Source organism: Narcine bancroftii, chromosome 3 (assembly GCF_036971445.1).
Source record: "Narcine bancroftii isolate sNarBan1 chromosome 3, sNarBan1.hap1, whole genome shotgun sequence".
Taxonomy (NCBI): domain Eukaryota; kingdom Metazoa; phylum Chordata; class Chondrichthyes; order Torpediniformes; family Narcinidae; genus Narcine; species Narcine bancroftii.
Window position 1 is genome coordinate 141,608,427 of NC_091471.1, and position 15,969 is coordinate 141,624,395.

General features: G+C 43.9%; 1 protein-coding gene and 1 long non-coding RNA gene across 7 annotated transcripts in view; one reads left to right on the forward strand and one right to left on the reverse strand.

Annotated features, from left to right (window-relative positions):
* usp38 (ubiquitin specific peptidase 38) overlaps nt 1–15,969 on the reverse strand; it is a 163,107-nt gene that overhangs the window by 94,105 nt on the left and 53,033 nt on the right. For all 6 annotated transcript variants that reach the window (XR_011353758.1, XR_011353757.1, XR_011353761.1 and 3 more), the window contains one exon: nt 9,435–9,624. The gene's annotated coding sequence lies outside the window, so the exon portion shown is untranslated. The remainder of the gene's footprint in view (nt 1–9,434; nt 9,625–15,969) is intronic.
* Nucleotides 7,519–15,969, forward strand: part of LOC138757629 (uncharacterized) — a 37,971-nt gene continuing 29,520 nt past the window's right edge. Inside the window, exon 1 of the long non-coding RNA XR_011353766.1 lies at nt 7,519–7,635. This is a non-coding gene — a long non-coding RNA (uncharacterized lncRNA). The remainder of the gene's footprint in view (nt 7,636–15,969) is intronic.

Genomic DNA, 15,969 nt, shown 5'->3' on the forward strand with positions numbered 1-15,969 from the left:
CAAGTTCTCTTAACTACAGAGGCTGCAGCACGAACAAGAGAGAAGGGGTGGACGCACGCATCCAGATTTAAGGGACCTGTAGAGGCGCCTCAGGACCCTGATACGAACTCAGATTGGACTTGTGTTCCTGGAGAAAAACCTCTTATCTTGCAATTTCGCAGAAAGACTTGATTCACAATGTTATTGTTATGTTCTTTGATTTTTCGTAGTTTGCCTATGTCTTTATCAGGTGTGAAATGTAAGAAATGCAGAGACACAGTGGTCCTGTTTCAGGACCACATTTGGGGAAGAAAGGAGGGTAATTTTATTTCCCATACCTCAGTTCCTGAGAAATGCTGGGCAGAAAATACCACCCAACATCCATATACCCCTTGTGTGGAAAAAGAAGGAAATAATATGGGTCATTATATACAGATTCCTAATACCACTCCTTTCCCTCTTAACGGTTGGAAGGGTGACTCAGGCCCACCATGCCCTGATGGACTCTGGTTTTGCATACACACATTTTAAAGAGAGAAAGGGGTGGATTGTTATATATAGAGAATTTAGGTTAAAATGGCTTAAGTTAAAATGTGATGATTAATCATAAAAAGGGAAGCCAGAACGGACAGGGAGCTTACTAGCAGCCAAGGACAAAAGGTTCAGCTGGATATGTTTTTTTAAACATATCTTTCCATGGTCATAGTGAGAGACATGCAGGAGACAAAAGATTGATAAGAAGGGTGAGAAACAGAATTTAGTGTATGTAGAGTTCGCAGCGTACGTAACGAACGTGATAATTAAAAATGCAGTTGTACTTAGAATGCTTTTGCAATACTAACCAATTAAAACAGTATTAATAAGTAGGGGAAGGGCAAACAACAAGGGTATAAAAATCAATGCACTGTATGTATCAGGGCTTAACTGGTGAGAAGCCAGTTGAGTCCAACTCTGCAGACTTGTAAATAAAGCTTGTCGTGTCATCAGTTTTAAAGAGACTCATGTGTGAGAAGTTTTATTTCTGACAATCTTGATGAATTATGTATTCATCAAGATGAATGAATCGAAACACAGCTACATCATCAGCTTTATATATGTGATATTTTAACAACAAAACAACCCATAGGCAAAGAAGCGAGCTGCCCACCAGGCTCACCTTGCAAAGCCGTCCTGGCCAGAGAGGAAACGAGCCTTCCGTCGCGCATGCAGCCATCTTCAGCGCAAACTCCAGGACATCCAAAATGAGTGGTGGACTAGCCTCGCCAAACGAGCCCAGCTCAGCGCGGAAATTGGCGACTTCAGGGGTTTTTACGAGGCTCTAAAGGCTGTATACGGCCCCTCACCCTAAGTCCAAAGCCCGCTGCGCAGCTCAGATGGCAAAGTCCTCCTCAGCGACAAGATCTCCATCCTCAACAGATGGTCAGAACACTTCCAATCTCTTTTCAGTGCCAACTGCTCAGTCCAAAAATCCGCCCTGCTCCAGCTCCCTCAACAGCCCTTAAGGCTAGAGCTGGATGAGGTCCTCACCCAGGAAGAGACATATAAGGCAATTGAACAACTGAAAAGTGGCAAAGCAGCAGGTATGGATGGAATCCCCCCAGAGGTCTGGAAGGCTGGCAGCAAAACTCTGCATGCCAAACTGCATGAGTTTTTCAAGCTCTGCTGGGACCAAGGAAAGCTGCCTCAGGACCTTCGTGATGCCATCATCATTACCCTGTACAAAAACAAAGGCGAGAAATCAGACTGCTCAAACTACAGGGGAATCACGCTGCTCTCCATTGCAAGCAAAATCTTCGCTAGGATTCTCCTAAATAGAATAATACCTAGCATCGCCGAAAATGTTCTCCCAGAATCACAGTGCGGCTTTCGCGCAAACAGAGGAACTACTAACATGGTCTTTTCCCTCAGGGAGCACCAAGAAAAGTGCAGAGAACAAAACAAAGGACTCTACATCACCTTTGTTGACCTCACCAAAGCCTTCGACACCGTGAGTAGGAAAGGGCTTTGGCAAATACTCGAGTGCCTCAGATGCCCCCCAAAGTTCCTCTACATGGTAACTGCACGAAAACCAACAAGGTCAGGTCAGATACAGCAATGAGCTCTCTGAACCCATCTCCATTAACAATGGCATGAAGCAAGTCTGCGTTCTCGCACCAACCCTCTTTTCAATCTTCTTCAGCATGATGCTGAAACAAGCCATGAAAGACCTCAACAATGAAGACACTGTTTACATCCGGTACCGCACGGATGGCAGTCTCTTCAATCTGAGGCGCCTGCAAGCTTACACCAAGACACAAGAGCAACTTGTCCGTGAACTACTCTTTGGAGACGATGCCGCTTTAGTTGCCCATTCAGAGCCAGCTCTTCAGAGCTTGACGTCCTGTTTTGGAGAAACTGCCAAATGTTTGGCCTGGAAGTCAGCCTGAAGAAAACTGAGGTCCTCCATCAGCCAGCTCCCTACCATGACTACCAGCCCCCCCACATCTCCAACGAGCACACAAAACTCAAAACGGTCAACCAGTTTACCTATCTCGGCTGCACCGTTTCATCGGATGCAAGGATCGACAACGAGATAGACAACAGATTCGCCAAGGCAAATAGCGCCTTTGGAAGACTACACAAAAGAGTCTGGAAAAACAACCAACTGAAAAACCTCACAAAGATTAGCATATACAGAGCCGTTGTCATACCCACACTCCTGTTCGGCTCCGAATCATGGGTCCTTTACTGGCATCACCTACGGCTCCTAGAATGGTTCCACCAGCGTTGTCTCCGCTCCATCCTCAACATTCATTGGAGCGACTTCATCTCCAACATCGAAGTACTCGAGATGGCAGAGGCCGACAGCATCGAATCCATGCTGCTGAAGATCCAACTGCGCTGGGTAGGTCACGTTTCCAGAATGGAGGACCATCGCCTTCCCAAGATCGTGTTATATGGCGAGCTCTCCACTGGCCACCGAGATAGAGGTGCACCAAAGAAGAGGTACAAGGACTGCCTAAAGAAAGCTCTTGGTGCCTACCACATTGACCATCTCCAGTGGTCTGATATCGCCTCAAACCATGCATCTTGGCGTCTCACAGTTCGGCAGGCAGCAACCTCCTTTGAAGAAGACTGCAGAGCCCACCTCACTGGTAAAAGACAAAGGAGGAAAAACCCATCGCCCAACCCCAACCAACCAATTTTCCCTTGCAACCGCTGCAACCGTGTCTGCCTGTCCCGCATCGGACGTCAGCCACAAACGAGCCTGCAGCTGACGTGGACATTACCCCTCCATAAATCTTCGTCCGCAAAGCCAAGCCAAAAAGAAATGAAGCCAGCTCCAATGGAGGAAATGCAAAGATAGAAGTCCAAAGTTTAAGCAATATCTTAAAGGAAAAAGTGTATGGGAGGCAAGAATGTTCAGGGAAGAGATTTCAGAGCTTGGGCAAGATTGGCAATAATCGGGTCATGATATTGAGAGATATATAGAAGTCCAGACTTGAATTTAAGAACTTAACAAATAGAAGCAGGGTAACTGAGAATCTACAACATCTGAGATAGAGAATTCTTAAGATTTATGATCCTTTGTTCTCTTCAACTCAAGTTCTAAATTTCCATCCCTTTACTTTGAAACTACAGATCCTGTTCTAGCCTCTCCAATGGAGGAAATGGACTCTAGGCATCTACCTTGTCATTCCTTCTCAAAATCTTGTACCTCTCAATGAAAACTGATTGCATGATTCTGGTAAGAATAGCTGGATCTCACTCAATTTTTTCTCGTAACAAGACTCTCAACTCAGGAATCAATCCAATTAATTTACTCTGCAAAATGTAAGGTCCAAAGGATGTGTGAACCTTAAGTTTGCTCTACCAATTAATAAGGATACAATGTAGTGGCCTGTGCACAAGGACACGAACTGGCCCACAAAATGGCCCACCAACGCATGGACTTGGGAGTGACACCGGCCATCAACCCAGGTGACCTCCGCACAGCGGGAAGATGAGGAACTCTGGCGGAAATGCCGGCCAACCCAAGGTCAGTGTTCCAATGACGTAGGCCCCTGGTGCGGACGTCAGGGGCCCATATAAGCAGAGATGCCAGTGCAATAAAGCAGTCTTTGATTTCATCTCCTAGTGTTATAGCACAAACGCTAAATTGGTGACCCCGACAGGTCCAACCAACAGTTGGACCTGAAGATGACAGATCGAGCAGAGCCAGCGACCATCCATGCAGCCTCTCTCAGGCTTCCAACATTCTGGGTGTTGCAGCTGCACGTTTGGTTTGAGCAGGCTGAGGCTCAGTTGCAACTTCGACACATCACCGCCAATGACACCTGCTACTTCTATGTCGTGAGCATCCTCGATCAGGACACAGAGGCAAGGGTTGTAGATTTCCTACAGGAGCCACCGGAGCAAGGCAAATATGCAGCCCTCAAAGAGCTACTAACCCGCATTTTTAGGCTATCACAGCGCAAGCATGCTGCCCGATTGCTGCACGTGGACTGATTGGGGGACAGGGCCCAATCTGCCCTAAAGAGTGAGAGCTCATGCTCCTTGCCTGCTCTTTGAGCAGATCTTCCTGGACCAGCTGTCCGAGGATATACGCCTCTTGTTCACAGACGAGAACTTCAGCAATGCTCGGAGGGTCGCTGCCCGAGTGGACATGCTCTAGAGAGCAAAGAAGGACACTAGTACCATTGTAGACCACATCAGCAAGCCCCACGAACAGCTCCTGGTGAGATCAAGGCCAGCAGAGAAGTAAGTGAACAGACCAGGATAGCTCTGCTACTATCATCAGTAATGGGGTGTGGAGGCCCTTTGATGCCACCCACCCTGCCAGTTTTTGGAAAAACACCCTGGCCAATCATCATTGATGGCTGTAGCGGTTGGCTCACATGATAACCTCCTTCACATTTGAGGCTCACTACCGCTCAGGCATTTCCTGGTCGATACGGACGCAGAGATTTGTGTCCTACCCCTTGCATGCCTAAACACCCTCTGCGGCAAACAGAGCCCAACACTGAGGGTAGCAAACAATTCCTACATTCAATTCCACCATTCCCCTTCAGTTCGGCAACAGCCGGTTTACATGGACCTTTATCCTCGCGGCAAATGCACAACTGCTCCTGGGTGCCGACTTCCTTTGGGCCCACTGCTTACTGATCAACCTCAAGGAATGGTGCTTGGTGCATGCCAAAACCTTTCAAACTCTGCCTCTGGGGGAATACCTGCCTCCCACCTGGACTCTATAACACCTTCAGACAATGAGTTTGCTTGCATCCTGGCAGAAAGCCATGGAGAACTGTGGCACCACTATTGAAGGGAACTCTGCCAGGATGCAAGCAAACTCATTGTCTGAAGGTGTTATAGAGTCCAGGTGGGAGGCAGGTATTCCCCCAGAGCCAGAGTTTGAAAGGTTTTGGCATGCACCAAGCACCATTCCTCCCAAAAAGCCCAGCCTGGTAAAGGAGTTCAAAAAGATGAAGAAGCTTGGGATTGTGCGAATGTCCGACAGTTCCTGAGCCTCTCCCCTCCACGTGGTGCCCAAATCAGCAAGGGTTTGGAGACCATGCGGGGACTTATCACCACTCAATGAGGCCACCATGCCAGATGGATATCCCGTGCCCCACATCCAAGACTTTGCCACCAACCTGCACAGGGCACGGGTGTTCTCCAAGGTGGACCTCATCCGGGGGTACTACCAAATCCCAGTTCAACCCTAGGACATCCCCAAGACTGCAATCATAACCCCCGTTGGTTCGTTCAAATTCCTCTGCTTACCCTTGGGTCTAAAGAATGTGGAACAAACTTTCCAGTGGCTGATGGGTGTAGTGGGCTAGGATTCCCCATTTGCATTCATCTATTTGGATGATATCCTCATTGCCAGCCGCAAAGACCACTCCGCCAACCTGAGACAGCTGTACGCCTCACTGAGTGAGTTCAGACTGACTATCAATACCACTAAGTGTCAGTTTGGTCTGGACACCATCAACTTTCTGGGACACAAAATTAACAAGCACGGGGCCACACCCTGCCCGAGAAGGTTCAGTCAGTTCAGCACTTCACTAAGCCATGCACGGTGGAAGGACTGCAGGAATTTGCTTGTATGATAAACTACGTCAATATGTATGTGGCTGAACCTGCACCATTCAGGTTCAAAATTCCGTGTGAGCCAACAAGTCAAAATGGTGGCCAACAAGTTTAACTGGCATGGCCTCTGTAAACAGGCCAGCCAGTGGGACAAGACCTGTACGAACTGTCAGTCCTCCAATGTGTAGGTTCACACCAGAGTGCCCACACAGACTTTTCTGCTGGCGTGACGCAGGTTCAGCCATATGCACATTGTCTTAGTGAGGCTGTTACCGGTTTCCCGTGGGGAAAGACACCTCTTGACCAGGATAGACCGCTTCATGAGGTAGCCAGAGGTGGTTCCACTGGCTGATACCGCCACAGAAACCTGCGCCAGATTTGGAGTCCTGGAGCACCTCACCTTGGATGGGGGTGGGGGGGGGGGGGGTGGCACAATTCACCTTCAGGGTCTGGGTGGCGCTGGCTAACATTCTGGGATGCAGCTCCACCATACCATGGCATATCACCTGCAGGCCAACGGATTGGTGAAGCATTTCTATGGGCACCTCAAGGCAGCCTTGATGGCCTGTCTCAAGGGTCCCAACTGGGTGGACGAACTGCCTTGGGTCCTAGTGGGAATACATACTGCAGTGAAGGAGGTCTTCAATGCCTCGGCGGAGATGGTTTATGGTGTGCCTTTAATCACCCCTGGGCAATTCCTGGCCCCCAATAAATGCCAGGAAGACCCCACAGTGAACCTCAAGAGCCTGCAGCAGAAGCTGGTGCCCCAATGACCTAAGGACTTCGTGAGGAGGGGCGCATACAGACCACCATTACAATGACCCTGCCCATGGGCCCTACAAGATCATTCGAGGTAGGTAATTCTTCCTCATCTTCATCTTAAATGAGGGATTCATCCTGAAAATACATGCCTAATTATATTCTCACCATTTACAGGTTAAACCCAAAAAGAATCTTACATTTAAATAAGATTACCTATTCATAGCTCCAGATGGTATAGACCCAATATATTCAATCTTTCCTCATAAGATATTCTTTCATCTGAAGACTTATTCCATTAAACACTATTACTAATAGGAAAATGTATTCTCCAACTCTCTGCTGCAAGGATTAATATTTCATTTCCCTTTCCAATGACCCGCTCAACCTACTTGTTAACATTTTGTAATTCTTGTTTCAGCCCAAACAGTTCCCTCTGAATTAGATTCATACCATTAAAATGATAATTTGTATTATTTTATTTTCATATCTTGTTAACAAAAGCAAATAATCTAATATTTCCCAGCATTATACTCCAGTGGGCCAATTTTTCAGTTACAAACTTAGCCTGTTTATATTTCTAGAGGAACTTTGTGTTCTCGCCACAATCACTTCCTCATCCATCACTGTTTTATCAGCAAAATTGTTACATATCTATGTCATTAATAAGGGCTGCACATTGGGACAGCTTCAGAACTGCCACCTTACCATTCCATCAACCTCGGTTCAATCTTAATTCCCCGTGCTGTCCGGATGCAGTTTGCATATTCTCCCTGGGTCTGCATGGCTTTACTCTTGGCATTCGCACATTACAAGAGTGTGCAGGTTGGTAGATTAATAGGCTGCTGTAATTGCCTCCTGATATGTGCATGGTAGAATATGGGAGACTGGGGTGGGGGTGGTGAATTGATGGGAATGTGGGCAAAATAGATTGGAGGGGTAATTAATGGCCAATGGAATTGTTCTGTGAGATGGAGCAGACTCAGTGGGGAGAAACGGCAAAAAGAAATGTTAGAAAATATGGTGAAGTTGTGAATAGTTGAGTACCAAAGTCACACTTTTGTAGCATCTAGAGCACATATGTCAAACTCAGGCTTTGGCCCGTTTTATAATTAAAGTTTGGCCCTCAAGATCATATCAAATATGTATTAGACCTGGCCCGCTGGCCGCCTTGCCAGTATAGAGCATGCACAGCTAATACTACAAATCCCAGAATGCTTTGCAAATACATTGGCGCCGGCCCCTCAGCCCACTAATCACCCCCACCTCCTCTCTTTACTTTCATTAGCATCTGCGACCTGTCGCCCAACTCACATGTAATAAACCCCTTACGAAAAATGGCCAAACGAAAGACAGAAAACAGGACCTTTCAAGACAGGTGGGAGGCAAACTCTGACCCCAGAGTTTGATGAACTTGCATCTAAGAAGAGATGCCAAGTATCTGCTTTAGACCCAGGTGCATCAGAGTAAATCACACTGTAGCAACCTAAGCTTGGATTAATATTTTCTTTGGTTAACTTTGGACTGTTCATAGTTGAAAGATTGGATTTTCATTGAAGCAAGTTGTTATTTTTTTGACTTGTTGGCTTGTGAAAAAAAATACATTTAAAAGGAGCTTAAAGGCTATAGAGAAATATTATTTATTGAATATTTTATTTCTCATTTGTTAATGCTTCTTCTGGAAATAGTTTAACCAAAACTATTATTAAACATTTATTTTAATAAGAAAAAGTTTAACATTACATATGTTGAAAGAAGAGAAAACATGCAGTTGTTGAAAATTTTCAATAAATATTTAGTTTGGCCCATGACTTAGTCCAAGTTTTTAATTTTGGCCCTCTGTGAATTTGAGTTTGACACCCCTGATCTAGAGGCTACAGTGGAGAAGAAAATTACAACATGAAATGAATCTTCAGCATTATCAACAATTCATTCCTGCTTTCTTTCTGTTAGTTTGCATCCACATGGCAACTTTATTATCCTTTGTAGGGTATTGTTAATTTTAGGTTTTATTTACCCAAAGATTGGCCACCTACCAGAGGATACTCAGTCTTTGATTTGTTCATGTAGCAATGGTTCAGTTAAGTTCAATGAAGTTTCTGGTCAATGGGCTCCAAGCATGTTGGTGGGATAAATATATTAAATGTCAATAGGAGATGGATAAGTTCTCTTTTGTTGGAGATGATCTTGTATAGCACTTAAATAGTAAGCAAACTACATCATTTATCAGTCTGAATCTGTATCTGATCATAAATGGTTTCATTATTTGTGAAATTATGTGTAAAATTGAATAATGTTATTAACAATGAAAAGCCTGTGAACAGGGGATCACTGGACAATTTTCCACATTACCAGCTAAATCCTGGTGTTGCAGTTATAGTTGTGGATCTTGGTAAGAGATGTTCCTAGTTCTGGAGCAGAGGTCTTTAGCACTGTATTACAATATTATCAGAGTTTCTTGAGTCTAGTCAATTTGAATCTCTAATGTGAATATTTCTAGTTCTGATGAACTTTGATAATGTGGCCATTTATACAAACTGTTTCAATTGGGCAGTGTTTCACCAGTATCTGATGCTTACTGAGAAGTAAGTTGAAGGCAGTAAATCAAATTTATATTGACTTACCTTGAATGCAGAAAAAGATGGGATTTTTTTCTTCTCATCCACAGTCAGACTCAACATTTTAGTTGAGAAGAATTGCAGAGTGGGAACAACTCACACTTTTCATCCGATTGAAATATGAAAGTCTGCAGACACTCCGATTGTAGTAAAAACACACAGAAATGCTGGAGGAACTCAGCCAATTTTGCAGCATCTATAGGAGGAAAAGAAATACTACTGACATTTCAGTCTGAGCCCTGCTTCAACGAATGAACGAAAAACCATATAATAACCATATAACCACTTATAGCACAGAACAGGCCAGTTCGGCCCTACTAGTCCATGCCGTAGCAAATCCCCACCCTCCTAGTCCCACTGACCAGCACCCGGTCCATACCCCTCTAGTCCTCTCCTATCCATGTAATGATCCAGCCTTTCCTTAAATGTAACCAATGATCCCGCCTCGACCACGTCTGCCGGAAGCTCATTCCACATCCCCACCACCCTCTGCGTAAAGAAATTTCCCCTCATGTTCCCCTTATAATTTTCCCCCTTCAATCTTAAACCATGTCCTCTAGTTTGAATCTCCCCCTTTCTTAATTGAAAAAGCCTATCCACATTTACTCTGTCTGTCCCTTTTAAAATCTTAAACACCTCTATCAAGTCCCCTCTCAATCTTCTACGCTCCAGAGAAAAAAGCCCCAGTCTGCACAACCTTTCCCTGTAACTCAGACCCTGAAATCCTGTCAACTTTCTCATGAACCTTCTCTGCACCTGAATAAACACTGAAAACTGGCAGGGGGAGGTGTCTAGACCAATAGCCAAAAAGTGTTGACGTGATAAGAGGAAAGGTGAGAATTGAATTTGGTGCTGTGAGACAGAAGAAAAAGGGAAGAGAGAGAGAGAGCGTACATGCATGTGAACTGGGGTAAAGGCAGAAGGGGGAATGGGGGGGTGTTTATTTAGAAACCAGTTAAGTCGATGTTAATCTCATCCTGTTAGAGAGTGTCCAAACAGAAAATGAGGTGTTGTTCCTCCATTCTGCGGGTGGTCGTACTCTGGCAGTGCATGAGACATGGACAGACATGTCAGCAAAGGAATGGGACACTATTACAGTTGACAGAGCCATGTGCTCAACAAAGCGATATCCTAGTCTGTGCCGCCCATTCTCTCTGATGTAGAGGTGACCATAATGGGAGCACCAGATGCAGTAGATGACCCCTGTAGATTAACAAGTTGCTTCACTTGAAAAGACTGCTTAGGGCCTGAATATTGGTGAGGGAGGAGGTATGGGAACAAGTGGAGCTTCACCTACCACTCCACCAGCCTCAGCGTCCAACATATCTTCTGCAATTTCCACCACCTAGCACATGATCCTATCACCATAAACATATTCTCCTCTCCTCCCCTCTCTGCTTTCCACAGGGATTACTCCCCCCATGACTCCCTTGTCCACACCCTCCTCCCCACCACAGCCCTGGTTCCTAGCCCTGTGACTGCAAAAATCCACCCACACCTCCTCCCCCACCACAGTTCAGGGCCCCAAAAAAGGAGACTAATACTCCTGTCAATCTTTAGATGCCTTGTTTTTCGCTTATATCTTGAGGAAAGGCTCAGGCCCAAATTGTTGCTTATATATCTTTACCTCCTATGGACGTTGCAAGACTGGCTGAGTTCCTCCAACATTTCTCTTAAATATTTTTATTGAGTTTATCATATAAGGATATATTTTTAAAAAATGATAATTACATAGTAATTATTTATATGCAAGCAAACACACAGAATTTTTTTAAAGTATATAAAATTACATCAATAGTTACTTGTTATACCTTGAACTATTGATACAAATTATATATACAACCATGCCAAATTAATTTGTTGAAAGATTTGATAAAATAATTTAAAAGGAAAAAAAAACTAAAAACTACAAATTAAAATTTAATCTAATTTAACCCCTCCCTTTAATCAAGATTGCCTTATGCTTAATAATAATTTAAAAATTCAATAATGTGGAACTACTGGTGACCCCCTGGAGAATAGGCAAAGGATCATGGGAACATACAGTAATTATTAATTCTTCCAGTTATAAAAAATTCTAAGAATGGGCCCCACAATTTCAAAAATTGAATCTTTCTGTCTTTAATTTTCTCTAAACTTAAATAGGACATACATCATATTCTGCCTTGACTTCAGGAAAAAAAGTTTCAGGGTTGTATGTGATGTCATGTATGTATTCTCATAACAGATCTGAAATCCAAAATGTCACTTCAAATAGTAGAAAAGTTGGGTAATACATTCTAAGGCAACAATAACTTTCATGTATTCATTTACCTCAAACCCAGTGTCATTGCTGGTGTGATAATAGAAGCATTAGCAACAAATATTTTACATAGCAAAATCAGGATAAATAACCAAATATTTGGCCACCTCTCTCCTAAAGAGGAATTAAAATATATATAGAGGCAGTGAGGTTTAAAGAAGAAATTCAGTACTTAAGTCAAGGTGGCTGACAAGCACCAGTGATGGAGTCATTCATCTCAGGGGTTTGCAACAGCCAGAATTAAAGGCAAGCTGGAGCTATATGGCTTTTAGGGCAAGAGGAAGATGCAGGGCTTTGCCGAGTGTTTCATCCTCAGTTGAATTGAGGCAGGGACATAAAAGGCAATGCCACAAAGGGAAAAAATCTGTAGTGTTGATGATGGAATAGATATTTGTGGAATACACAATTATGTACCAAACAGTCTGGCTTAGCTACAGAGAATTTCTGAGCACTGAAATTATTGGACAGACCCCAAGGTTATCCAATTAAATTCATTATTGCAGATTATATCCTTCTGCAATTCTTAACTTGCTATCACATCCAGTTTTTATTACATTTCACCAACAACATCAGGATTTTTGGGATGACAGCAATAAATTTAATCAATATTACTGTCATCATTTGAGTGCAACTGTTCAAAGTTGGAAATCATGAATAGGAAAGGCATACTTTTATTCTAGTAGTATTATTTAATGTTAGTAGATAAATAGAGCCAATCATCAAGGAACTGTATGCTTCATTGAGAAATCTATACGTTTTCCTCTTTGCCTGTATGCCTTTAAGAACATTCAATAGATGAGATCAGCTTGGAAATTTTAGCTCTGGTAATTTACGATCAATCCCCATGATGGAAATAGTGCGCAATCAGAATTTCAATAATGTATCATTAACAAATGAGAATAACAAATACATAAATCTTACAACTTGAAAGAAAATACCATATACATTGATGGTGTGGTAATGGATTAAGAGTGAAATAAAGTGAATAATTAATAGATTTCTGTCAAAATCAGAACTACAAAGTTTGGAATTCACCTTCCCATCTTTATTTACATCATCCAAGCTGTGCGAAAGCAACTTTGTCTTTCATAATTCATGAGACCTTAAGACATAGGAGCAGAAATAGGCTATTCAGCTCATCAAGTCTGACCTGCCATTCAATAATGAGATAATCATTTTCTCACAGCCCCATTGTCCGGCCTTCTCCCCACAATCCTTTGATGCCCTGGCTAATCAAAAACCTATCAATCTCTGGCTTAAATACGCCCATTGACAGCCTCCACAACCACCTATAGCAATAAATTCCACAGGATTACCAACCCCTGGCTGAAAAAAATCCTCCATATTTCTGTTCTAAGTTGTCACTTCAATTCTGAAGCTGTGCCTTCTTGTCCTGGACTCTCCCACCATGGGAAACAACCTTTCTCCATGTATTCTGTCTATGCCATTCAACATTTGAAATACTTCAATAAGATCTCCTCCTCATTTTCCTAAATTCCAAGGAGTACAGGCCAAGAACTGGCAAATGTTCTAATGTCTAAATTAGCTGGGAATGTGGGCTGTGAGGAGGATGTAGAGGGCTCTCAGACTCAGAGGGATATAGATAGGTTAACTTGAAGCGACTGCAGATGCTGGAATCGGGAGCAAAAAAAACCACAAACTACAGATGGAATGAAAGCTCAGGCAGCGTCTGTAGAGAGAAATGGACAGTCAGGGGTTCAGGTCGAGACCCTGTTTCAGGACCATGAGGGATAGGAGCAGAATAGGCTCTTCAACCCATTGAGTCTGCCCCACCATTTAATCATAAGCTGATTCATTTTCCCACTAAGGCCCACTGCCTGGCCTTCTCCCCGTAACCTTTGATGCCCTGGTATATCAAAAACCTATCAGTTTGTCTTAAATACACCCAATGACCTGGCCTCAACAACTGCCCATGGCAACAAATTCCACAGTTTTACCACCCTCTGGCTGAAGAAATTCTCATTCATTTCTGTTCCCTTCAATCCTGAAGCTCTGCCTTCTTCCCTTCAACTCTCCCACTATGGGAAATCACCTTTCTACATAGACTTTTCCGTGCCTTTTAACATTCAAAATGTTTCATTGAGACCCCCCCCTCATTCTCCTAAATTCCAATGAATACAGAACAAGAGCTGTCAAACACTCCTCATAGGATAACACTTTCAATACTGGAATCATTCTAGTGAACCTCCTTTGAACCCTCTCCAACATCATCACATCTTTTCTTAAAAGAGGATCCCAAAACTGCTCACAATACTCCCAAGTGCGGATTTATCGGTGCCTTATGGGTAGAGCCTCAACATCGCATCCTTGCTCTTGTATTCTTTTCCTCTCCTACTGGACGCCAGCGTTGCATTTGCTGCCTTCACCACCATCTCAACATGCAAATTTACCTTCAGGTTATCCTGCACGAGGACTCCCAGGACCCTTTGCACTTGGGTATTTTCAATTTACTTCCCATTTGAAAAATAGTCTGCTCATTTATTTTTTTTCTATCAAAGCGCATAACTGTACACTTTCAAACATTAATTTGATTTTCACTTCACTGCCCATTCTCTTAATTTAAGTACTTCTGCAGCCTCTCTGTTACCTCTACACTACCTGCTCCTCCACCTACCTTTGTATTAACTGCAAACTTGGCCACAAAGCCATTTATTCCATAGTCCAAATCATTAATATGTAACATTTAAAAAAAATTCCTAACATTGACCCCTGTGGAACACCACTAGCAACCGGCGAGACAACCAGAATATGATCTTTGTATTCCAACTCTCTGCTTCCTGCCAATCAGCCAATGCTCTACCCATGCTAGTACATTTCCTGTGATATCATGGGCTCTCATCTTGTTAAGTAGCCTCATGTGGGGCACCTTACCAAATGCCTTCTGAAATCCAAACACACAACATCCACTGCCTCTCCCTTATCCAGCCTGCTTGTCACTTTCTCAAAGAATTCCAATAGATTTTTCAAGCAAGATTTTCTCTGAAGGAAACCATGCTGGTTTTGGCCTGTCCTGTCACAGCCTCCAAGAACTCTGTACTGTATTCTTTACAATCAACTCCAACATCTTCTCAACCAGTGACATCAGACTAATGTGCGTATAGTTTCCTTTCTGCTGCCTCCCTCCCTTCTTGAATGAGTGACATTTGTGATTTTCCAAAAATTCTGGTACCATGACAGAATCTACTGATTTCTGAAAAATCATTACCAATGCCTCCAAAATCTCTACACTACTTCTTTCAGGACCCAAGGTTCTAATCCATCCAACCACCCTTGAACCTTTTAGCTTTCTGAGCACCTTCTGTAATGTGGATTGTGGAAGGTCATGCAACCTCTCCGTCTGGAACCTAGTGGTAATGAGGATAACAGAGGGGCATATGGCTTCTCCATCTGGAATCTGATTGGAAGTCACCTAACCTGCCATTTGAGGTCAAGCTTTGCCCACAGGTTAGCACACACCTGGTCATTGGCCCCTTTAATTGGCTTATCGATTCATTGGGCAGATCCTCCTGCTGATGACACTATGAAGCCCACTGTACACAAACCATCTACCCCAGGATGAATCAGAGCTCCACTCCAGGTTGGGAATCATTGGGATTCCTAGAGTATCAGAGGTAAGGTGTGCACAGACGAAGGGTTGGGAGTTGTAGTATTGTGTGCTTAATGTCCCTAGTTTAGCTAGATCAGAGGTGTGCTTGCCCGGGATATCAAGGGGTGGTAGTATCATATGTGATATCTTGATTGTAAAGCCTTCTACCTGCTAGTGGTTGTGAGTGTGTTGTTTTATCTGGCAAGTGTGTCTTTTACCCCTTCTTGCAACTCCCTTACATGTGTAAATAAAACCCAATTCTTCTAGAATGGGACCTATACCACCAGCCACGAGGCTCTTTCATACAGTCAAAAAGCCCGAGTGTAAAGGCAGAGATTCTCCACCCTTCAGTCAGGAGACTTACCTCCATGAATGCACCCTGGCTGGCTCCAAGTCGCCGACTGCAATCCCTCTTGGGGGAAGGGTCAGCGACAGAGTGCTGCCTATTAGGAATGTAATTCTGGCTAGGGGCAGGCTGATGACATCAAAGTGATGTTGGCAGTCTGTGACCCATCTCATTCACCCCCCTCCCTCCATGACCCAATCAGGGTAGTGGTGCCAGCCTCTGGCATCTCACTGGGCTGCTTCCCCCTTCGGGGCCACTCATTGGTGCCAGTGACTCAATATGTGGC